At 38.1% G+C, this 25,546-nt stretch overlaps 1 protein-coding gene across 2 annotated transcripts in view; it reads right to left on the bottom strand.

Annotated features, from left to right (window-relative positions):
• Positions 1-25,546, bottom strand: part of RBMS3 (RNA binding motif single stranded interacting protein 3) — a 3,568,139-nt gene that overhangs the window by 1,887,128 nt on the left and 1,655,465 nt on the right. The window lies entirely within an intron of this gene.

Genomic DNA, 25,546 nt, shown 5'->3' on the forward strand with positions numbered 1-25,546 from the left:
GAGTGGTTTTGTTTTGTAGTAGGTAAAATCAAGACATTAAGAGATCCATGTATCAGATTGTGCAAGCATACAGTTTGACTCAGTAAGTACGTTTATCTAGTATAGACACACTGAGCTTTTCACATTGCTTGTCAGAACTTTATTAGTTTAGGTCTAAAGAAAATAGCATTCTCAAAAGATTATATTTTGAATATTTCACTTATACAAAATCTCCTCTGCAATGATCAAAATCTGATCCTGCATCATGGATTCCTTTTATGTTAGTAGAGGTACAAGACTATTCCTGTCCCCATATTATCCATTGAACAACTGGTGTAAAATCTTAGGGAGATCAAAATATAATGAAATTTGAGCCTAAGCATAAGAATAAAAAACAACATATTTTATGTTGCAAATTATGTCCTTATATTTACTGATTAGTCAAAAACAACTCCAAATACTTTTTTGAAACATTGCCTTACTTCTGCAGGCTATCATTTCTTTGTTTAGTGACCAACCCATTAGAGTTAACCCTTGCTTTCTCCTCTTCACATAATCATAAAACTTATCAATTATAATCAGTCTGTAATTTATTAGTTATGAATGTTATCTCCTAGCAATCAATGATATATACTTCGATAACAATTAAACAGCAGTTCTATGACTGCATCTCTTTTGACCATTGATAAACAATATTTAAAGTAATGTGACACAGCTTCCTTTTTGCTTTCTTGTTTCCTTAGCAAAGAAATGGAGCAGACTGTTATTGAAATACCATAGGAATCCTATCATATTTCAATTTCTCTTCCATTCAGGAAAAGGTGGGGGGACTTCTTTTTAAACTTGTTCAGCCATACTCATTAACCATAATACCTAACTGGCTAGATTCTACTGATGTTTGCATGGAAACATGCTCAAGTCCAAAAAGAATCAGAAACTGTTTTGCAAAATGTAGGGTTAGCTCCTCTCCCTGGAGAATGCAGACATATTTGCAATCATGGAAAAATGTTCAGAATCTTGGAGAACACCTCAACTATCAAACTCTACAGTGTCTTTCATACATTGGGATCCCCCTCAGATCAGGATAAAACAAAGAGAAGAGATGTCTTAGTGTTCATAAAGGACAAATACACAGCTAGATGGGTCAAGTAACATGACTTGCTTGAGCTACTCCATGACCAGCTAACCATAGGTGCAACCTCCAATCATATCGATGCTAACTACAGATCCCTTAATATCATTCCAGTAAACCACACCTCCTACATAAATCTACTAGAATCTCTTAACATTCAGCCTGACACCACACTTATGGGTGACTTCAACTAGCCCTCCACAAATTGAGGGATTGTGCTGAAAGTTTTGGCCAGGTATAAAATATCGGAGTGTACTATCTTACCTTTGACCACACCCTGATGACTTTCTCAAAGACATCCACTAGATTGAGCAGAAAAGACCTCCCTTTGACAAAGCCAAACTGGGTCTGGTCAGAGGTTTTTGGACTTTGTCAATGCAAACAACCTGAAGCAGTTAGCACCTCATCTAGAGGCGCAAGCATCCTAGACCTGGTACTCATGAACATGGAGGAATGCTGTTCCCTCCTGTGCATTAACTCCTCCCTGGTAAGATATTACCATTAAATTATCTCCTTTAGTATTAAAATTAGCTTGGAACTCCCATCAAACTTCAAACCTGTTAAGAACTTTGCTAAGGCCAACTATCTCAAACTAAGTGACAGCTTAGTAAACTTCCAAGACCCTCTGAACCCAGGTGACACTGAGTCCTAGTCTATGCTGTACACAAAAGCACCATGCAACCACATTCATAGCGATATAGAGGAGGCAGTATCTGTCTGAGTCAAATCTATGAATACTGGAAAAAATAAACCACCCTGGTGGACCCCTAGCATAAATAGGTTATTCAACAAAAGGAAAAAATCATCTCCAAAGCCAAGAAGGAACAGACAAAACAGTGCAAAAAGACACTCACCAGTCTAAACAAACAAGCATATCAGAGAGCTGGTCAAATTTGCAAAAGCAAACTATGAGGCAAAGATAGCATTCCAGGTGAAAGATAACCAAAAAGCTTTTTTAAATTATGTTTGTAACATCAGGGGAAACACTGAGTAATGCGCCAGGTTAGTCATGAATGGCAGCACTTACAACCAGCCTGAAACTATACCAAACCTGCTAGCCAACAAGTTCAATTCTAACTCCCCCATCACCTCCTACCATACCCAAAGAAATACATGCAACCACCTCCTACTAGACATTACGAGGAAAGAGGGCTTTACTTCACTCGTTAAATCCAAAAACACATAATCCATTGGTCCCAACAACATCCCAGGATGCTTCTTAAATAGCTTAATACAGAATCTGACAGGGCCACTAGAAACCCTCTTTAACCACAGCCTCTGGATGGACTTTGTCCCAGAGGAAAAGTGGACTGCAACAGTCATCCCTCTGCACAAGAATTATCATGGACCTGATACATAATGACATAGGAAATCTCTAAACACTGGACCAGACCCAGTTTGGCTTTGTCAAAGGGAGGTCTTTTCTGCTCAATCTAGTGGATGTCTTTGAGAAAGTCATCAGGGTGTGGTCAAAGGTAAGATAGTACACTCCGATATTTTATACCTGGCCAAAACTTTCAGCACAATCCCTCAATTGAGGATCATAAATGAACTTACTGCATTAGGCATAAACCACTACATCTTCATGTAGATAGCAAACTGATTCACTGACAGGACACATGTCGTCCCAGATAGGCAAATCCACTTCTGATAAGAACCTGCTACTAACGGTATCCCACAAGGCTCAGTGTTGGGACTCCTCCTGTTTAGTTCATGCTTCTCTGAAGTGAAGGCCAATGTTGGGGTCATCTGGGTCACCGTGTTCACCAACTGTAAGCTGGGAGCAATCATTAAATCCCCAAATGATGTTGACATCCTGCAAATAGGCCAAACAAATGATAAACGACTGGTGGCAAAACCGTGGTCTGAAACTAAATGCTAAAATTGTGTAATCATACCCTTCAGTAAGTCAGATATCCCTGCAAATTCTAATATTGATAGCGCACCCCTAAAAGCAGACCCAATGGTGAGAGATCTAGGAATACAGATAGATAGTGGCCTAAATTTTGGCCACAAGGTAGTTATGGTAGTATGGAAATCCTTCTATGCGGCTCAACTTATAAGTAAAGGCATGGCATCAAGGTCAAAGGAAGTCATAGTGCCATTGTACTCGGCCCTCATCAGACCCATAATTGAGTACAATGCTCCCTTCTGCATGTACCTAACCAGGCACTTACTCCAATTGCAGTGGCCAGAGATATTTCTCACAAAAAAAAAAAAAAAAAAAAAAAAAAAAACAAGTATAAAGCATAAGACACATGTCTTATGCAGGCCGACTAAAGGGTCTATCCCTTTACTCTGTCTCATATCGTTTATTGAGAGATGACATATCTGACCTGCAGGGCATTCTCTGATCCAGTCCTGATGAAAATGTTATGCATTTTCAAGAACAGTTATTCAAGGGTTAAGCATTTCATAGACCTGAAACTTATTTTTGACTCTAACAGAGCATGCTAGAGAGATAGATTTGTATCCCAAAGACTACCTCATGTATGGAATAAATTTTCCATCTTGGTTAAGCAGTTAATCAAGTCCCTCCCAAACTCTTCAAAAAGAATTTGGATAAATGGATGGGGAACCGTAAATTCACTCCCAGGATACAGTCCGTGTTCTTATGGACAGAGGCAGTCTGTAAAATGACTCAGGGCTCCAACACCAAAAGACCTATCAACTTGATACTACCCCATCCCATATCTAGTGAATTAAGATATAATATTGTCATATCCTGTTTTTATTGGCTAGGTTTGTAAAGGCTCTTGCACCATTAGCTTAGTAATCCGCTATGAATCTATGAACTAAATTCAACTGAACAAACATAGTTAACAAAGTCAATTCCCTGATAGATTAAACCATGTAAATTATACTAAGTAGCTCAAATGTTTTCACACAAGCATTGTTCTGTACCCTTTTCTTGAATGTTGATGTTTCTAATTAATTCTTACTAAAGATGAGTTGGATCTCATCAAGTCCCCAGACATAAACTTCGACATATGGGGAATAAAGGTTTTAGTAGTCTTAACTATTTGAAGGCGTGCACCCTCTCTTGGCAAGTCATAGTCACAATGGATATCAACTTTCTGGTAATAAATGGCTATATGACTATAATTTTTTTATTTATTATCTGTACACATCAAAGAGGACTTAAAATGGAATTAACTTCTAAATTTTAGAACTTCTGAGTTGAGAATTATTATACCGATATTTTAAATGAAGAGAAACCTTTTTTTTATTTCATTCCTCCCTATCATAAAACAGTTTCCTATATTTTAATGATAGTTTTTTCCTCATAGAAAGTCTTGCAAACTTTATTTTGCATTTTTCCCACAGAAAATTGTACTTTGTATTTTCCTAAGGGTCATTTACTTACTGGAGAGTTAGAGCATAGTAAAGGGTCATGCCCAGCATTCTCTCTACATACTATGCTTTCAGCAATTTCAGCAATGCCTGGTTACAAATTCAGCATTGTTTCCTAGTATTGTGTAATATAATTGCTTTGCAATGCATAATAAAAGCACTTGTTAATAATAATAATCCCCCCTGATGTGCATCTTATCAGCAATTAAAATGATACATATTTCTCTGTCTTGGAAATTGCTTATGTTCCAGTACACAATGCTTAGATTCATACTATGTCTTGGAGAACTGTTCATTTCTTTATAAAGGGTGAACAACTAACATTTTTGAAAATACATAAGGTTGAGATTCATATTTTATAAGTACAGCATAACTCTGAAAATATTGGTCTTAATTAGCCATATTGTTAGATAAAGCAATAGAAAACTGACTGGAAATGTAAGTTTTAATATATGAATATCAAAATTAGAGAAATTCAGACTATGTATAGATTATTAATTATAAAGTCATTTTGGTGGAAAGTCTTTGTAAACACATCACCCTAATGAATGTTTATATTGTACAGTATACATTACCTGAAAACTGAACAGCATACCTCTCAACCTCTTAGTACACTAAATCTGGACAAAGCCTGACAAAATGGGGGGGGGGGCAAACACAGGGAGAGATTTTAAATATTGCGCTTATAAACGTAGAAAGTTGCCAAACTAACACGATTTATGTTGATACACTTTTTCTGAAGGATGTCTGAAACTCAAATGCATGTCATTATTTAATGACTTCAATCCTTAGATCATCCCAGTGATTTGCCAGAAAACCATAAATGTTATAAGGAATAGACCAAAAATAAAGGCAAAAGTCTGGAGATTCTGTGAAAATCAAGGCAGTTGAAAGGTATGCTGAATAGAATGAAATATTCAAGTTATCTGAAATGCCTGATTTGATCTTTTATTTTCTTCTGGTAATTTGCTTGCCTGCTTAGCCCATACCTACTCAATTATGGTCAAAATTAAGAAATATATTGTTGAAATAGAAAGAAAAAAGATAAATTCCCAGGTAGAATAATATGGGAGGCATTTAATTTTATAATATTTGTGTGAAGCTCAGCTGAAAGGAAGCTGTAATCTGGGAAGGAGACATACACTGTTTCCATAGTAAGGAAAAAACTCTGCTAACTAGAAATTAACTAAGATTCTCCCATCTTGTTTTGAAAATTACCCTTGAATATAATATTATTTTTATGTTATTCTTATGCCAGAAATCCAGGTTTTCCATTATATGAACTGATTTATGACATTGTGCATAAAAGATATGCTCTTAAAATTCTATATTTTCAATGGAGAGATATAATAACTCCATCAGGACTGCATAACGTTGTGACAAAAATAGAAACGTTTTAGCCACACTGTTAAACTTTATTGTTTTTGGCTGGGATTCCATTTATACTCACAGTATGCATTTTAACATGTTGCACATAATATGACTAATGTCATTAACTGAATTGGCAGAAACATCCAAACCAAGGCTGCACACAGTTCAGAAAAGAGTTTAAAGTAGACAAACATCTAATGACCAAGACAGGTCTGTCTGCTGTGACACTCCATCCGTCTTACATTGCAAAATGGAAAATAAGCTTTCAGATCATCTGTTTTTAATTGAAGTTGCTTAATCTGCTCTACGTCTCATTTATTTCATTCTCATCAGGCTAGTCTTTATAACTTTTGCTGTGAGGCTATTGCTTGTCAGCCGTAGACCTAAATTGCTGCAATAGTCCATTATTAATTAGTTTAATTTCATGAGTATTGACTGATATAGATTGTATAGCATGGATGCTCTTTGTATCTTCATTTAGTATGATGTAGTTTGGCAAGGGAGGAATATCCTCGGCTGTCTCAGCAGCTATGGCATGTAATAAAACTCTGGGTTTCTGTGACAATTTATTCTAAGAGCTAAGAAATCGCTCAATTGCTAGGTGGGGGCAAGGATGACAGGGGATTTCCAGCTGCCAGGCACAGGCAATGTTGTTCTGAAACAATAGCAATCAGACAGATGTTAGAACAAAATGTTAGAAACATATTTGAAAGTAGGGATTTCCATTATTATTATTATTGTTATAAGTGGAATAGATTCTACTATAAATGACTTTGACTTTGCAATGTTTTCAAATGCTACAGGCCCTCAGTCTTCCTTAAACAACATTTTAAGCCTTCATTTGACATGACAAAACTATAGCACCTTCCAGTATGGAAAAAGACTATACCCAAACAGCAAAATCTTCTTTTGCAGTCCAGATTTTAATTTTTTCATCCTCCTTTTCCACACTATGTGACTCTGACAAGCTCGCTTACAATAGAGTGGCATGGGGTCAACTATCAAAAGAGATATTTGTGGCTGGTCTGTTTATGTGGTTGACTAATAAATAAAATATAAATAAATTAATTTTTGAATGATTGGTGCTGATCACTGATGACAGCAATGATGGCAGAAGCTTCCCACAGCTGACATTTGGTGGTATTTTTTGACCATATGTGTGTTTCCACCAGACATTATCTTAAACAAACTTTGTATTTGATACATCTTAAAACAGCCATATTTCTTCATATAATGAAAAATCCAAATATCTTGACTTGTGCTACACAGCAAATATATTACTAAAATGAAAAAGGCACTAACTTCCAAACAGCAAAATCCTAAAACTTCACACGGTGAAAACAGCTATAGAGTACCATTCATACTCACTGATACTCCATAATAACATCCCCTCCACCATGGTGACTACAACTACAGAGTACCATCCATACTCACAATACTGCATAATAATATCCCTCACCATGGTGAATACAACTGCAGATCACCATTCACACTCACTAATACTCCATAATAATGGTTCTATATCAATATATTCTACACGATACTTACAGAGCTCTTCATCAAACTCTTTTAAGTGAAATCTTATTCTGTTGAATGACTGTTTCAGTGAAGTTTTTCCTAGGGAAAAAACAGTTGGCTAACCCAGCAACCGCAACAAAAACAGCACTATTTAAAACCCACCCTGGTGAAAGGCTGCACCCCCCCCACCCCCGTAACTAAATATGCCAACTCTGAGATCGCACTACAGTGGGGAAAAAGGGAAAATTCCAGATGATGCCCTACTACTTTGTTCCCCTGGGAAAAACTTTCCTGAAATAATCATTTGACAGAATAAGGTTTCGCTTAATACAGTTTGACGAAGAGGTGTTCAGTAAGTTGTGCATTTGATAAACTGATAGAGACCCCATAATAACAGCCCCATGGTGAATACAACTACCTAGTACCATCTATACTCATGATAATCCATAATAACCCCACTACCACCATGGTAAATACAGCTGCAGAGTTTCGTTTATTTATTTATTTGTTTATCATTTGTTGACCAGATTAGTCCCACAAGGCTAGTAGCTTGTTTTCATGGGAGACCTGCTGTGGTATTTATACTATTAGGGGAAATTTGGCCAGGCCATCAGGGAACTTTCTCTACTCTTTTCAATAGGTGCCATGGGATCTTTTACATCCACATAAGTTACCACCAACTCAATCAGATGGTCCTCTGTTTAACATCTCATCTGAATTAGACATACTCAGGAGTGCAGCACCCACATTATTCTGCAGTGCAGTGTCAGTAATTAATATGTTTTGGTGTGAGTAGACCCCACAGACATCTCCACCAAAGGCAACAGTGCTGCTGCCTGTTGTACCAGTGACACTGCTAGGTTCCATCCACATTCACTGATACTCCATAATAACATTCCCTCCTCCCACCATGGGCAGTCTGCTCATATAAGCTGTCCTTTCTGTAAATTACGGGTGCCACAGCTCAGGTAAGGGTGCACATGTTCCAATTAATTCTTCCCTTTTTATATTTTAGGACAGCTAGGTCTTAAATTCTTCATAAAAATAACATTGTATGTCTTGCAGTATCACTGGCTGAAAATCTTCACAGTTGCTCTGACTTAGAAAATGTTTTAGCTCTGGTGCAAACTAAGATTTGAATCATTACATTTATTCAAACGCGGGAAACCTTAATATCATAAAAAATAGGGTTTACATTAGCAGGTAAAGGGTAATGAAGTGATTGACAAAAGTGACAGCAAGTAGAATAATGTAGTTACAGGTCCTAGGCATAAAAAATTGAACAATTTAAAATCTATCTCTTCTTCTATATGTGCATTATACAAATGAGTAATGATTAAATGTACTGTCATGTCTGAGTGGGGTCTGCTGACAGAAGGCTTCACAATCTGAATTAAGATGTCCATTCATTAAAGTTATTCTATAATAGTTACTGTTATGGGAGGACTTGGTACACCACAGTCTTCAGTTATGCTGAATCAGATAAAGTCTCCAACTGCTATTATTGGGTCTATATCATTTCATCAAAGCCCCAATTCCCCGAATGCCTATCCGTCAAACTTAAAGCATTGAGAACCATTTCAGCGAAGAATTACATCATCAAAAAGATTTCTCAGGGGAAAAAAACTGCTTGGCCACCAGGGAGATCATAACACGAATTACATTAATTTAAACTCACCAAGGTGGAGTCTTCACCCCCCCCCCAAAAAAAAATTATATATTCCAACTCCAAGATTGCACTGCAATGGTGAAAAGGGCAATTGTTACAACAGACATTGACTTCCTTCCCTGGGAAAATTTTCAATGATGAAATCCTTCACTGAAATGGTATTCAATGTTTTGAGTTCGATGAATAGACGTTCGGTAAATTGGATCTTTGATGAAATGATAGGTACCCATTATTATTTCTCCTTATATAAAATTCACTTTATATTATAGAAATTTATACTGCTCTATGCCTATACCTTATTAGACAGAAATGTTTTCCACTGTCAGGATTTTCCTTTGAAAGTGAGTTAAACTGCTGCAAGTGAACTTGAATTATTTAAATGCAAGAGAGTTTTCTGGTGAGGAAAGAATGCTTCTCATAATAAAATGATTAGAAGAAGAGGTTAAGATATAAAGTCCATATCTTTTGAATTCAGCATATAAAGCCTTTGATAAGTGTGTCTCATATAACATGACTATAACAGCTCTAGATTTCCTTACATTAGCAAAAGGCTTGCCTGACAGTGATCAATAGCCATTTGCTCCAGTTCTAGCTTCCTAAACACAACTTCTTAAATTAGACTTTTATCGTAGCTCTTATAGTTGACGTAGGCACTGCAGGTTTACTGTTGATATGACACCCCTCTGTATCCCTTTACAGAGCTACTCCTTTCTCTATTGTTCTGCAGAGCATGTGTAGCTTGTCATTCAAAGGGGGGAGTTGTAGGAAGGGGTTTTGTCTTCCTGCAAAAACACCTTTTTTGATTTATGCAGGTGGGTTCCATAGTAGAACACTTTGGAGCAACTAAGATCATTATCAATATAAAAAAGGAATGCAAAAGGAAACAAGGGTATCCAACAAAGAAATGGATAGATTGTGACAGCTAGGCATTGGTGTCGAAGAATGTAGAAGAGTGGTACTGAACAGAGAGAGCTGGCTGCAGCTGACACTACACCCTGACCCCACGTAAAAAATGGGAAAAAGGGTTGATGATTATGATGATGAAGATATGTTAGGTGTACTGTGCTGTTGGTTATTTCTGATTGTCTATGGCATGCTCGAGCAGTTGTGAGCAGTTTTAGCAATCATATGCTGACAATTCATATGGAAACATAGCAAAGAGGTGCAATCCATTATTTGGGATTCTTAGAATATTGGGAATGTGCTTCTCAGACCCCCACCACTGCTTTCAGCATGTCTCCTGAATAAATTAAACTTTTGCTGTTGCCCATTTCATGTTTCCTGTATAAATTAAAACCTACTTTGCTGCCCTTTGCACAATTGTCAAGGTTAGCCTACAATCTGACTTATTCTATGTTGCAGCCATTCTCCTGTATGAGTCTCCATGATTAGGGTTGCCACCTTTTCAAATGGACAAGAAGGACATTTTTTTTGACACAAATCCGATTTTTCAGGCGACACATACCCATGGTCAAGTACAAAAGTTACAACAATTTTTTGCCTAAATAAAGCTTATTCTTATAGTAGTAGTAGCTTTTTATCTGTTTTTTTAAAACATTTATTTATTTTAGATACAGAATAGATTTTTAATAACTGTATTACATAAAATAATTTTAAAAAAAAAATCAGGACATTTTCATTACAATTTTTGTCAGGACACAACTTTCTAAAGAGAAAGAGGAGTGCAAGAGGGGACAGTGGGTGGGACTATCCATGATACACAAATACCTAACAGCCAACTTACTGAAAGCTCAGCTATCTAAACATACCATAGTGTAATCATCTGAACAGTTCTCTGAGATGCACCACTGTCCCAACAGTCCATCCTCATGTCTCTCTCTCTCTTTTTTGTCTTACTACTGCTGCAGCTGTCTTGTAACTACATTGTTCCTTGTAGAAGTACAATGCTTTGTTATCTTCATCCTGTAGCATTTTTATAATTAATTTTTCTAGTGGTCAATATAGTGTTTTACCACCTAAACTCTGCATCAAACTGCATAGAATGAAGGTGTGTATCATCTCGTCTTACAACTAAATAGCAAGATGCTATTAACAAAGGTCAGAATGTTTGAAATAAAGACATTTCGTTTATTTATTTTTGTTAACCAGATTAGGCCCATTAGGAATATCATCTACTTTCAGGGTAAAATGATAGTCATACTGAATAGCAAGGTACATTCCCTTACTCCGTTTTCATATGTTTCTTGTGTTCTTTTACATCCACCTGTACAACAGTCAGACAAGGTACATGGGACCCCATTGTGTCATCATAGTCAAAGGATAGCAACCAGAAGTATAACTAGGGTGTGGTGAAGGGGTCAACTCCCCTGGTGAAAGCTGTCGGGGAGGGGGTATGACAGGTAGGTGCCAATGACTGAGTGCAGTAGTGGCTTTGATAAATTAATATTGATAGTGCATTCATTGCTCAGCTGAAGCACTGAAGCATTTAATGCAAGACAAGTCTGTAGTAGTAACTAGCAAGCTGTTTGTCAAAGTTTTACAGTTTTAGAAGGAGCAGAGAAGAGCTAGATTTTTTTTTCTTTTTGCTCTTCAACTTTTACAGCTCCACCTGAGCTATTTTGACAACAACTCAGGAATATAGTATACTGTAATAATCTGCTGTATTACAAGTACTACAAAAACAATTAATATATTCCCTTTACAACTAGTGAAGGAACAAATTTTTCTCGGTGAAGTTAGATATGTGAATATCTGTGTGCGGGAGTGGTGTTAAGTGCAGATATGGGTGTGTCTATGCTTAGCACTACGTTTCAGTGTTTTGATTCCTCAGCATCTTGGCATTCAAAGTTCTGTACTAAAACATATCAAATTCTTAATACCACAAAAGGAAGACCACTGCATGCAGTTTACTTAGCATGGATCACATGAATTTCTGTTAAGATTAAAACTTCTGAAATCCCATTCTGGATGGGTTATGTACCCGATATTATGGCAGAGCTTTTGTATAATTACAATGTCCCTTGATGGATGGTTTGCACAGAATATTTTGAAAAATAGTTCATGTTTATTTATTTAAATGCATACAGCTAAGTACTGTACAAGAGCAATAAAAAGAATGAAACAGGCAAAATAAACCCAAAACAAGCAGTTTCAAGAAAAGTAGGATCAAAACCATGTTGAAAGGATATAGAAGATTGTGATTATGTCTTTGAACATAAGCAGTTTGTTATGTGTTTGAGACACAGGTATCAAGAAATTTACCTCATCGGAGGAATAAAGCAAAGATACTGGCAACCACACCAAAAAGTCACTGCAAGTGAGCGATGTTCAGAGAAACCAGATCATGATGCATTCTGCTACATGAAGCTTTAGCTAGTGGTTTCAGAGATAAAAGAGTGTTGTATATGTGTTTTGTAGCTGCAATAAACTTCATGCTGCCACTCACAAAAAGGGTGGCAATCCAATGTGTCTTATAGCCTTTTATCTCACTAATACTGATGATGCTATGCACACATGATACTAATACCCGTACTTCTCAACTGTACCTAATTATGAGGAACATGCCTTTTTTGAGTATTAAAAAGCTTGTGTTCCGCATTGTTCCACACTGAAAGCAGCTGTCACACATTCAGTGTGAATAAATCTTTCAGTTAATATTCATGATAAATAATACTGCATCATATTAAATTATCAAAAGAATTTTAATAAGAATAAAGAAACACATTGTAATTATCGTGTGGGCTACCTAGTTGATGTCATTACTAAGTCATTAATAAATGTTCCACATTTTTCCCATTTGTTCCACATTATGAGAAGCAGTGTTCCACATTTTGATGATGGAAAATTGAGATCTATGTTCGCACCTGTAGCAGTAGTTTTCTGGGCTGCCTTATATCATTTATGCCAATAGTGCATGAAAGGCTCGCCACACTTGTTTCTGTAACATAATCATAGTAATGAATCTATAATATTCAGTGCTTTAATTAAGCACACTAAGTATGAAAAAAAACAGAAAATGTTTCAGTTTTTGCAAAAAGCTGCTTTGTTTGTTGTTGTTCAACCGAAAGAACTTTCTCACATTTAATTTTCTTTCAGTCTGCTCTAAGCAGTTCTTATTCAGCTTGCCAGCAATAAGGAATGTAACACTTAATAACTGACTGCTGGTAGGAGTATGAGGTAATGAGTTAAAGCTCTTTTAACACCTTGCCTCTCTGTTCAGTGGTGACTGTCATTTATGGTACAACATGGGACTGGAGTTTACAGTATGAAATAAGAGCTTAATAAAACATTTCCTTACATTAGAAAAGTGTGTTTTTCTCTAAATTGTTAAGTGAAATTGCAGTGCACCATGCACTACAAGATGTTAAGGTCTTATTCTAAGCTTATTAGAGAGTATTTCAATCTTAAACCAAACAAGATTCTACAGAGATTTGAATTTCAGGATTGTAGCAGAAACAATACTTAATCAGTACCTGAGGTTTTTGTAGTTAGAAAAATTAGTGAGGACTGCGATTGTGGAGAGATAAAACAGCAGATGATGAACAACTGAATCGTGTGTGGAATACATGATCAGTACATGCGAAAAAAGTTATTATTAGAAATCCAGTATTTAAAAAAGTTAAAAAATATATATATTGCTTTGTCACTAGAAGCGGCAATTAAATATGTGTAAGATTTGCAAGTTAAACAACTTATGCAAAGTAGCATGTTTCCAAGAAAAGAAGCAGCCTGGTATAAGATACAGTCCTTAGATGATAAAAAGTAAGAGCTTGTTATAAGAATTTAGGTAAACAGCACCGAATTTGTTAGTGTAAATTCTATCCAAAAATGTTATACTTAGTTGCAATTGGACACATATATAATATTTAATATGCAAGTGAACCAATAAGTGAATATATAACTAAACAAACAGCAAATAAATAATTAAAACAAACATAAACAAATCTTTATAAGAAGCCTATGTTAAAAGAGCTGAAAGTGAACTTAGTAATTGTGCATTGTTATTAAGGAGGAAAATATCTCAAAGTCATGCAAAGCTTTAGTCTGTAAAATATCTGCCCATTCAGGCTACAGGTAAAGATATAATCTAAACCAATGAATTTAGCAACATCACGGTAACTTGGCACGTAAAAATCTACTGCTAATCATTAGCGGACTGGAGTTCCGCTGTGGTGACCCCTAACCGGGAAAAGCCGAAAGACACAACAACAACAACAACAACATGTAGAAGTGCAGCTTGATAAGTGAACAGAACTGATTTGCATTGTACTGACATTATGCAGAAAATGCACACAGTAAAAATATAACAGCATTGAAAGTCAGTGATGTGAAAATTGCATATAAAGAACAAAATGAAACATTTTATTTGGTAAAATTGTAAGGTACTAATCAAGGATTTATGCGATAAGTTGGCTAAATAAAATGTTTTAAGAATGGGGAGAAGTAAAGTCAATGCATTCTGAAAGTTAAGCTTTAGAGAATGTTCCAATAATGTATGAAACATTTTTTTATTAATGTTTAAAAAAAAAACAATAATACTTAGAAATGGATCTCAGCTAGTATTTATTACTCAGCAGACATTAAAAGCTACATTTCTTAGATCCACAGCCATTCATGGTTAGTGGTAATGCACTGAGTAGTTATAAGTTTTAAGAAAGCCTATAGACATTTACTACCTGATCAATATTAAGAAAATAAGGTTAATTCATATGAAACGTATAATACAAATAGTAGTGCCTAATGATGTATGCTGTTTTGAGAATGGTGTTGCAACCTCAAAGAAAGATGGAGTTCAGCATGCAGTCACTCCATCCTTTCATATATAATCTAATGGCTTGGCATAAAGGAATGCAGGGTGAAGGGGGATCAATAAAGCCTACATCATGTGATGGCTGCAAATATTTTTAGAATCAGCAAACTCCTTATAGCAGTGTGCACTCATGCACAAACAAGTTAAAAACTGTGGCATACTAATTACAGCATAAGTAGCTGAATTGTATGCCAATTAAGCAATCCAACACAGTAGAGTGATTCAAAAAGCTCTAAAGCAACCGTGTAGTCTCTGTGCTGGTGTTCCCCACGTATTCAAAAACTTTCAAATACACCCATGGAAAGGAGTCTACATGGACAGAAGAGCAAGTAAAAGTTGTTACATTTCTACAGAACTGACCTTAACATGTGACAGCAAACACATATTTATAGTTCTATACACGAAGAATGCAACAAAAGGAGAGAAAATAGCAGCATATTCTTTTTAAGTGCTATGACATAAATGCAGTTTCCCTCCCCCACCCCAAATGAAGAATACACTTGTAACTAATGCAGACAGCTAAAAGTGTAATCCCATGAAACAGACTATTCATAGTGGCATGTAAGCATATGCAGCATGTAGCTGATGAATTGCAACCATGTTTTCTCAAAAAAAACAATACTCCTCTGTACACACACAGACACACACACACACACACACACACACACACACACACATATATATATATATATATATATATATATATATAGAGAGAGAGAGAGAGAGCAAAGCAATACATTCTCTTGTGTGTTCAACATTTGGCTCCCCTTTAGTTTTCCTGGCTAGATGGTTGCCAACCATGTAGATTCAGGGCTGTCAGCACGGTGAAGATGCAAATGAGTTCTGAACTCATTAGAATTGCAGAATACCAAAAAATTGGACCCATGTAGGGATGGTCACATTGTGTAGGCACTCCCTCAGTGTTTGTTTTCAATGGATGGCAACAGTGAATGATGACATCAGGGAGGAGTGTCAGGTTAGACTTACAGAGATGTACATGTAGGTCTGTAAAGGATGAAAAATGCATATAATCAGTGCAAAATACATAAGCTCTGTTTCATTAAGATGCAACCTCCTCTTCATTTGTTGGCAAACTGTGTTGCCTCTGTTAGCTTTAAATAGTTTTTTTATTATTTTGATCATTACGTGATATGCGCTTAGCACAATCACAGCAAATGTTGGAATAAATAGCAGGTTTCCCTGTGCTTGTCATGTAACTATTCCTATGGCAGCGCATGTATGTATAGGGATGCAATATAGATGGTCCTGGGTTCTAGTACAGGGAGTGCAACCTTTCCTTCACTTTTTGTTTTCCATGCTTACATGATATCATGAGAATGAAGGAAAGTAATACCACTTTTGCCTATGCTTAACTTATTTAAGGGTAGGTGCACAAAAGTTCATGGAGGTGCGCAGAAGTGTGCATAGCACACTAATGAGCAAGCAGCAGGTGTGTTTAATAGATGCTAACTAGAGCATAAGTGGGTGAATTGCATGTTAATGAACCAATTCAACACAATGGAGCTATTCAATAAGCTATAAAACATCTATGTAGACTCCATACTGTTTTTTTCTACATGCTTCAATACTATTGGAGTAGAGAGATGGAAAATCTACAGGGACACAATGCTTGGTAATGTTGTGACTTTGATCCATCTGTATGTAATACAAGCTGAAGCTGATGGTGCTGCTGCTGGTGTCAACAGGCCTAAGCCAAGAAGGATAAGGGTTTTCAGGTTCTGGGTAACATTTCAGATGCTACATGACCTGAAGATTGCAAAGTGCTACAGGGTAGAGAGGGACATGCTACAAGAACTCTGTGACCTCTGCCACCCTCAACTCAGAGCCAAAGCCAACTTTGGGTAACCCATCCCAGTGGAACCTAAGGTATGTGTAGCCCTTAGAATCTTAGCTACTGGTACCTTTCAAAGAGGAACTACAGACAAGATGGGTGTGTCACAGGCATCAGCATCCAGAATCCTCCACCAATTCCTGGATGCTATGCCCATGCATGGCATTGAGCACATATGTTTTCCACATAGTTCTAAAGAGAGGGACAGCATATGCAATAGTCTGTCATGTAGCATACTACCCTGTAATAGTGGGTGTCATAGATTGCACTCATGTACATGTTAAGGCACCACCTGGTAAGCAAGGTAGAATCTACATTAATCTCAAGGAATACCACTCCATCAACTGACAAGCTGTGTGTAATGTCCAGGGATTTATCTTGAATGTGTGTATTGGTAACTCTGGCAGTTATCATGATTCCCATATCTGGCATACATCACAGCTGTACCAGATGTTCGCTGGTGGGCATCACACAGGGCCATTTTCTGGGGGATGCTGGCTATGCACTGGAATCGTGGCTGATGCCACCCATCAGAAGTGTACACAGGCATATAAAAACACCATAATGAGGCACACGCTCAAACCAGAGGCATCATAGAGCATGGGTTTAGACTGCTAAAGTCATGGTTCTGATGCCAAGATACATCTGATGGAGCTCTGCAGTATAATCCACATGCATGTGCACAAATCTTCAGAGCATATGCTATGCTGCACAATCTGATCCTGTAGAAATAGCTTCACCAGAATCAGCAAGGGGAAGGGGCACACATCTCCCACCAATGCCTAGGTCACCACAGCCACAGTCAGAGGAGGACTCAGAGGGGGAACCACCAGCTGCTGCGGCTGGAGGCAGATGTAAGCATGCTCAGTATGTCCTCACATTGGCTAAGAGACAACATGTAGCACATTCACTGACCACCTAGGTGTCTAATACCTTTCTTCTGCTCACATACATATAGTAAAATTGATGCCAGGCAAGTCACACAACCTTTTCCTCCCAGTGTATTGGCTGTGTACTTCTTCCATCAGACAGAATCAACCCTGAACTAAAACTGTGTCAACTGCTGCATTTGCAAGGTGAGTTCTGAACCTAGAGTGTATTCTTTAATAATATTATGGCATATCCTTGTATTTCTTAGGTTGGTGCAGTAATCAAGTAAACAGTGGTGGATTTGTACAGAAAGTACCTTAACATGTGACAGCAGAGACTTATTTCACTTATATGTGTACATTAGTAGGCCTCGGGCATCAAAGATTCAGACAGTCATACCTCTCAAAAGTACTGATGATCACTGCATGCTCTCAGTTTATCATCATAACTTTGTACTGGTAAATCATTAAAGAGAGATGTTAGAAAGTAATGATACACATTACAGTTTCTGACTTCACAAACCTTCCGAAGATCAATCAACAGGCAGGATGCAGAACAAGGAGATTACCAAGAGCATCAAATTCGTGTTTGTGCTATAGTAGTAACTCAGCTTTGCTCCCACCTAAAAGAATAGGCTATGCTTGTTTTTGCTATAACAGTAACTGAGCTTTGTACCCCCCAAAAGACCAGTGTGCCCTTTTTTGACCCATAAGAATAACTCACCTGTGCTCTCCCTAAAAGAACAGTATATGCTTGTGCCATCCAATCTGGCATTCAGTTGCTGTTAACTACATATCATTTTACTCCCAGTTAATATCCTCACACATTTTAAGGCCAATAATATGGAATGGCTTGCACATGGCATGTCTCACACTACTGGTTAGGTAAGTGATGAATTCCCAAGAAACACAGAAATGTAAGACAGAGCTGTATATTTGCAAGTATAATCATATCAGGTTGTGTGATCATTAAGTGCACTATGTCCAAATATAATAAAGATAACTAAATAAACAAATAACAGCTGATGGTTTGATAGCAGTGTACATCCTGCCACAGTTGATGGTGTGAAGAATGACTTCAGTTCTTTGCTGCATAATGTTTGTTTGGCAAAGAGGCATAAGGCATCCATTCTCTTTTTTGAAGCTGCATTGACATGAGAGTTCAAATCCCAAACTATGTAGAAATACCTTATGTGTACCGTCATTTTCTACTGTGTATGTCATACATTGCTTTTCTTCATTTCAGAAATGTTTCCCTTTTTTTTTTCTTATTTTTCTTGTTTTTAATTTCACTTTTTGCATGCCAGCCACATAGTTCAAACAGTGAAACCAGAGAACAAACAATTTTCAGGTTTGGCTATACATATCTTGTTTGTGAGAAGCGTTGCATTGCAGAAACAGGAAAAAAGAAGACCACTTAGGAAACAAACAGCCAAAAATAGAAACAGGATACATTCAATTAATGCTCTTGGTCAACACAAAAATCCAGCCTAGAGTACAGATGGTACAGGATTCTACTAGAGTGTGCATCCTTTGTTTTACTGCTGTGACATTGCAGTTTACAGCAATGATGTGCAACATAGACAACTGTTTCCTCAACCTTCTTGTGGTAACAGATGTAAGTGTAGGACTGCCATACACATGGTCCTTGGCTGAAATACAGCATATTCCATACACTATTACTTTTATTGGTTTAGTAATCTATGTATTATCACATTTATGATCAAATGTATGACTGCAGGTATACTTTATACTATAGTCCTATACATGTAGTCCTGTTATCTGGACCAACATGGCCTTCACTTTTGCCAACAATGCATATACAATTGTCTGTACATGCAGTGACCCTGAAATTGCATTGCTTGCCACTGTTGTATAGTGCTTACCTACATGCAAACAGATGTATCATGAATGTATGTACACTTTGTTAACCATCGCGCAAGCCCACTGCTCTCTGTGCTATGGAACTGTATATATGATGCTTTATTCGTGTTTATTGCCCATTTCCTTTGTATGACACAAAACTATATGTGGAAACATTGCAAGCTAAGGGATGGATCTAACTATACACCATATATTTACAATACATCCATGTGTTGCACTTCCCCACCAAGCCCTTCAACCCTGGGGCCTCACTACTTTTTTCCACACATATATTAACCACACTACAAAGTCTAATATATAATGTTTTGTGTTCCCTTATGGACAGGATCATTTGGTGGTGCTCACACCCTCGCTCTGCTAAACTAAACATCCAACTATCCTTAATAAGTGTACTTGTGTTGCTACACAGATAGGTTTCTAAACAGCCTAGGGCTATTAGGCTAGTAGCTCCATATGGCGCTATGATGCTATGTGCCTATGCAGGTCTAACAAGCTGTTGTTCCTCACATAGCCTGCTGATCTCATCTACTATAAGTGCACCTGCACTCTTGTATGAATCAGTCTTGTGCCATGGTGCTTGTGTTAAGTACTGTGTAATGTAGTCTGTGCACTTAGAGATGTAGGGGTTCTTTTCTCACTGCAGTCAACTGTGTGTGTGTCTAGCCAGCAGAGTAGATGTGGTATCCTACAGTTACTTCTCCAATGGCATGGATTGCCAGTATTTTGATACGTGTACAAGCCTACACATCAATTTCATGCCACCCTCTCAATCTGTTGTTTCCCACATGGCTCACTGATGTCATCTACTATAACGTCACCTGTACTCCTGAATAAATCAGACTTGTACCGTGGTGCTTGCATTAAGCACTGTGTTCTATAGTCTGTGTACTTAGATAGGAAAGGGTTCTATTCCCTCTGCAGTCAAGTGTGTGTGTGTGTGTGTGTGTGTGTGTGTGTGTCTGTGAGTCGTTGCTTGACATTACCAATAGCATTTTACACCAGCATGTGGGATACTTATTCTGTCTTTAACAGACAGTGCTGATATCATCAGCTATAAAGTGTTGGTCTGACACAAAACAAATTAGAGTTGAGCTGTGGTACTTGCATAAAGTAATGTGTTCTTTAGTCTGTGTACTTAGGTAGGGGCTCTATTCTCGCTGCAGTCAACTGAGTGTATGTGTGCATCTCTGAGCTGCTGCTTGACATTACCAACAGCATTTTACACTGGCATGTGGGACACTTATTGTGGCCTCAACAGACTCTGCTGATGTCATCATAGGATCATAGGTTCATAGGAGGTTTCTAAGTTATCAACCTGGAGATCATTTCAAGCATAGCCATTTCATCCCAATGTAATACCATAGATACTCTAGTCAGTACCAAGGATTGTGTTTAGTAATGACTCCCCATGTCAAGGAGGGTTGTGGGCACTATCCCTGGTATGAACTTAAGGTGCCCCATCCATTCATCCAGATTCCTTTTGAACAGTGTTGTACAGGTGCTCTGCTTCACATGAATTGGCAGCCTATTCCAAAGACTCAGCAGTCACTGTGAGACAAATCTGTCATCAAGTATGTCCTATTCAAGTCACAGGCCATATTTAGGTCCCTGGAACTGGTTGCTCTAGTCTTGTTTGAGTTAAAGATAGACAACAAATTCATTGTATAAAGTATTGTGTTCTGTAGTCTGTGTACTCAGATAGATAGGGGTTCTATTCTCACTGTGTAAAGTATTGTGTTCTGTAGTCTGTGTATCCAGTTATATGATTATTTTGGATATGCAGTAATTCCACCAGGGCATGTTCAGACAGTAGGCTGTAGGCCAGGCAGACATGACCTTATCCTATACCAGACAGATTACAGTGACATGGCTTTTAATCTATCAATATACAACATTGCATGGTTTGTACCCTCTGTGTTATATTAACGAGAAAGGCCTGTCGTCTCCCCAAAGACACTTTCTAGATCTAAGCTGACACACCTAGTGGAAGTAAGGCAGCCTACAGTGCTGTTGTGATTTCTTCCTCCCAAACAGTAATCACTCAGAGCTACTATCCATTAATAATCAACATTATATAAAAAGGCAACCCTGTAACTCGGAAAACTGATGTTGAGGAGAGATGTATATATTTGGAACAGTGAGGGAAAGCATTTTTTTCAGGATATCTCTGCAGAGAAGTACTGAATCTCAGAATGTATGGTTTCATTTTGTCATTTACATACTAAATATGGTGGAATGTATTTAACAGTAATGTAAAGCACAGGCTTTTACACTGTTATCTGTATGCATTACTTAGAAGTGTACTGATGCCATGGCCATGTTTGTCATGCCATTTCAGAGGTATCCATGACTGGCAAGATATGAAAATAGATGGAAAGGAATGCTGTGTGTGAAATATGTACAAATGTTTCAGGGACAGTTCATTTGACAGCACTTTTACCATTTCAAAGATGTTTTGTTAGCCAAAAGGGTCATTTGCTGCAGCCAAAGTGTGGGCAAGGTGCCATGCAGGAGGATTGATAGGGGTGCTCAGAAGGGGCCTGCTGTCCCTCCACCACCTGGTACAGGTGTCACTTCCTGTACCACTCAATATATGTTTAGGGCCATCATGGAGGCATAGGCATATTCCCATAGGTGTTTCAGACAAATGCTCAGGATTGTGGATGTGGCACAGTCTGACATGCGTGACTACTTCTACAGTGTTGCCGATTCACTGGATCAGATGAATGACACATTTGAACAAGGAGTGTCTGTGATAGAACGAGGCATGCTTGTCATGGAATGTGAAGTGTATGTGATGCTGGATTGGGAACTGCATCCTCTTCTGCGTAGGTCATCCACATTATCTGCTGTCAGCCAAAGTGACCATGCCCAATCATGCTCCCTTAGTGCTAGTACTTCCACTGCTGCATCAATGAGAGTGCTGTCCACACACAGATGTGGCAGGCCATGGGGTCGTTGTCTTAAGTACTGTGTGAAGAGAAGAGAGCAGTCACGTTTAGGTGTCAGCACTGCATTTGAGAGTAGTCCTGGACATCAATGTGCAAGTGCAACTCCTGGCAGAGCCAGTTCTTTTGGTCAGGGATGACAATGATGAACTGCCACCTCTACCATACATGGCCCACACCTGTTCAACACACCAAGAAGCAGTGCTAGCACTCAGCTTGGCTGTATTCATGCACACACCCACATGCCAATTTCACCTGGAGGACCCCTGCAGACACAGACACACACACACACACAATAATTACGGATTTTGTCTCACTGCCCATTTGTTATTTTGTCCAAAGGTCTGCCTTCTTCTCCTTTTTACTCACACACAGTCACTGACTTTTTGTGTCAGCCTAGGCTTCCTACCCCCAAGACAACACCCTGTGCAAGTGATGATAACTGTGATAAGTGTGCCATGTCCCTGTGTCCTACCTTTCTGATTCAGGGATACAAAATCTATGTCTGATGCTCAGGGTGCATAGCTAATTTGCTGCTTAGTATATCTGCATTTTTGGTGTTTAACTGGTCATTGTACTTTTAACTTATATTGGCCTTAGAAAGTTTGACAATTGATAGCATCAAAATGCCACAACCTTATAGTGAATGCTCGTGTGATGGTTATGAAGTAAGAAACTGCATTGTGTATAATTACTTTCTAACATATCTCTTACAGGATTTTCCAGTCCAAATTTATGGTGCACAGCAGAGTTCACATCATGATATTCCGATCATAGGATTGTATGACAGTACATTTTCTTTTCTCTTTTTTTAATTTTCTTCATTTAAATTTCTTTTTGTTTGCCACTGTTTGCACGATGTACTGTGTAGTACAAATACTGAAACGGGATAACCTGAAACACCCAGGAAGCAGACAGCCAAAAAGAGAAAATATACTGTTGACTATATTCCTGTCAGTGTGTTCCTGCTATGTGGATGGGCATGGTCTTCACTTTTGCCTAAAACACATACACAAAGGACTTTGCATCCAAAGGCCTGAAATTGCATTGCTTGCAATTGTTGAACTCTCATTATCATTACACACTGCCGAGCACCGTGTTTGTGCGATGGTAAGCATCGTGCAACATTTTCAATCAGTCTGTGCACTCCCAATAAGTATGATAACTGCAGTTGGTAGGAAACCATGATTCTACATTGTTGTTGATCTGTGGTAGACATGGCATGCGTTCATGGAGAGGAAGTGAGATTCTGTGCTCAAAGATGGGGTGTCCAGGTAGCCAAAGTGCTTGTTCACTCCTACTGAAGGAACATGGCCCCAGGCTATTGCAGATAGACTAATCTGGCTCAGACTACAACTCAGAGGCATGGGATAGTCTTGGCTGGGCTGTGACTAGTGCTACCAGTATCCATCTCACTGGTGAGCAGTGTAGACACCACTAAAATGACCTCCAGAGGAGGAAGAGGGATACCCTCAAGTGTTAGATCAAGGAATATAGGACTGTGGACCCCCCACCCACAGATGTGTAACTATCAATTACAGAGACTACTTGTAACAGTTAAAAGCTGAATATAGTTAGGACTGGTATTCATAATGGTATTCTGTTCTGTGTTTTCCACAGCTGTCACAGAGAGAACTGATAGTGAGAACCCATGGGGCTAGAATGCTCCGGATAAGAGAAGCATGTGGTATGCATACAGCAGACCAGTACTGTTACCATAGCATTAAAAGTCTGAGATAGTTTTTTTGGTGGTATCTTATATAGTTGTACCAAAGTGAGCATGCATATCTCAACTCTAAAAGCAGGTATGCATGCATTACTGTGTATAGCACTAACTAACTGTTCAATATTCTAAAATCAAAGTGAGCAGGCATCTCTCAACTGTAAAAGTAAACTATGCATGCATTAGTCTGTATGCCAAACCAACAGTACAGTATTAGAAAGTAGTCAGAGGTCCTGGGCTCACATACCACACTTCCCAACTATACATTACTGTTAATTTGTCATCAATATTTTAAGGTACATTCAAACCTCTATATCACTGGCACAAATGGCATGCTATAAACTAAGCTTTTTAACTGGAACATGAATATGTACAATATATGCAAACATCAAGGATTGCTTGCTGAAATCTGTAGTATATTGTGTATCTATTATGAGCTAGGTAGTCTTAAAAGTAAAAAATATTATTTGTTAGTAGTTGTAATGTTAAAAGTAAAACTAAAAGAATAGAGTCAAATAAATCCATCAGTGAACTGTAAGCCACATATGAAGTTACTAATGGTATCCCTTTTTTTCCTCTCACCCAAACCATTATCTTCTCTTTTTTAGTTTTTTTTTTCAACAGCACAGTAGAGTAGACCTGGCCCACAGGATCTTCCTGTCCTCACTCCACAGGCTACAGCCCCAAGGCCCAGCACATCTGGGATGCAATCTGGCAGCACCTCATCAGCTGCCCCTGCACTACCTAGCCCCTCAGGTAATTATGCCCTGCAAGACAGGGCAGTGGTTCCTTCAAGGAGCAGTGGTGAACGTGGTGATTTTATCACCTGTGATGAACTGCCAGGGTTAGTGTATAGGATTCTGTGCCGCACTGTTGATTCACATCTATGCCAGATGAAGACACTGCTCTCCATCATTTACTTAATAACATGAGAAGTAGATGCAGATGGAAGGCACTGCAAACAACAGGGCAGTGAGGTGACAGTGAAGACAGTCCGGTGGGTAGGACTCGATACTACCTGTCACCAAGCTTGACAACCATGGGTTCTTGATGTCCCCACCCTTACCCCAACCATGGTGTTTACCAACCTCTTGTGTCTTTCACCTTCCTTGTGTCTTGTCTTGTATGTCTAATTTGTCTACAATTGCTTTCTCACCTAGCCAACCTACCTGACACAGATATACCTATATCCCTTCCCAAACATTCCTCTCTCTCTCTCTCTCTCTCTCTCTATCTAAAAAAAAAAAACAAACAAAAAAAAAAAAAAACAAGAAGGGCACCTGTCCCAACAAAATATCTTGTACATAGCTCTTCATTTGAATAAGTCTTCTTGACACACTTGATTCAGTTTAATTGGTTGTACAACATGATTGTGATATGGCCACCCTTCTCTCTGGATGTAGCAGTCCAAAGTCAGCTAATATTCTACACATATGTTCATTTTTTACAGTTGAAGAAGAGGATAGCTATGGTTCTT

Source organism: Protopterus annectens, chromosome 3.part1, assembly GCF_019279795.1.
Source record: "Protopterus annectens isolate FY-2018-M chromosome 3.part1, PAN1.0, whole genome shotgun sequence".
Classification (NCBI taxonomy): domain Eukaryota; kingdom Metazoa; phylum Chordata; order Ceratodontiformes; family Protopteridae; genus Protopterus; species Protopterus annectens.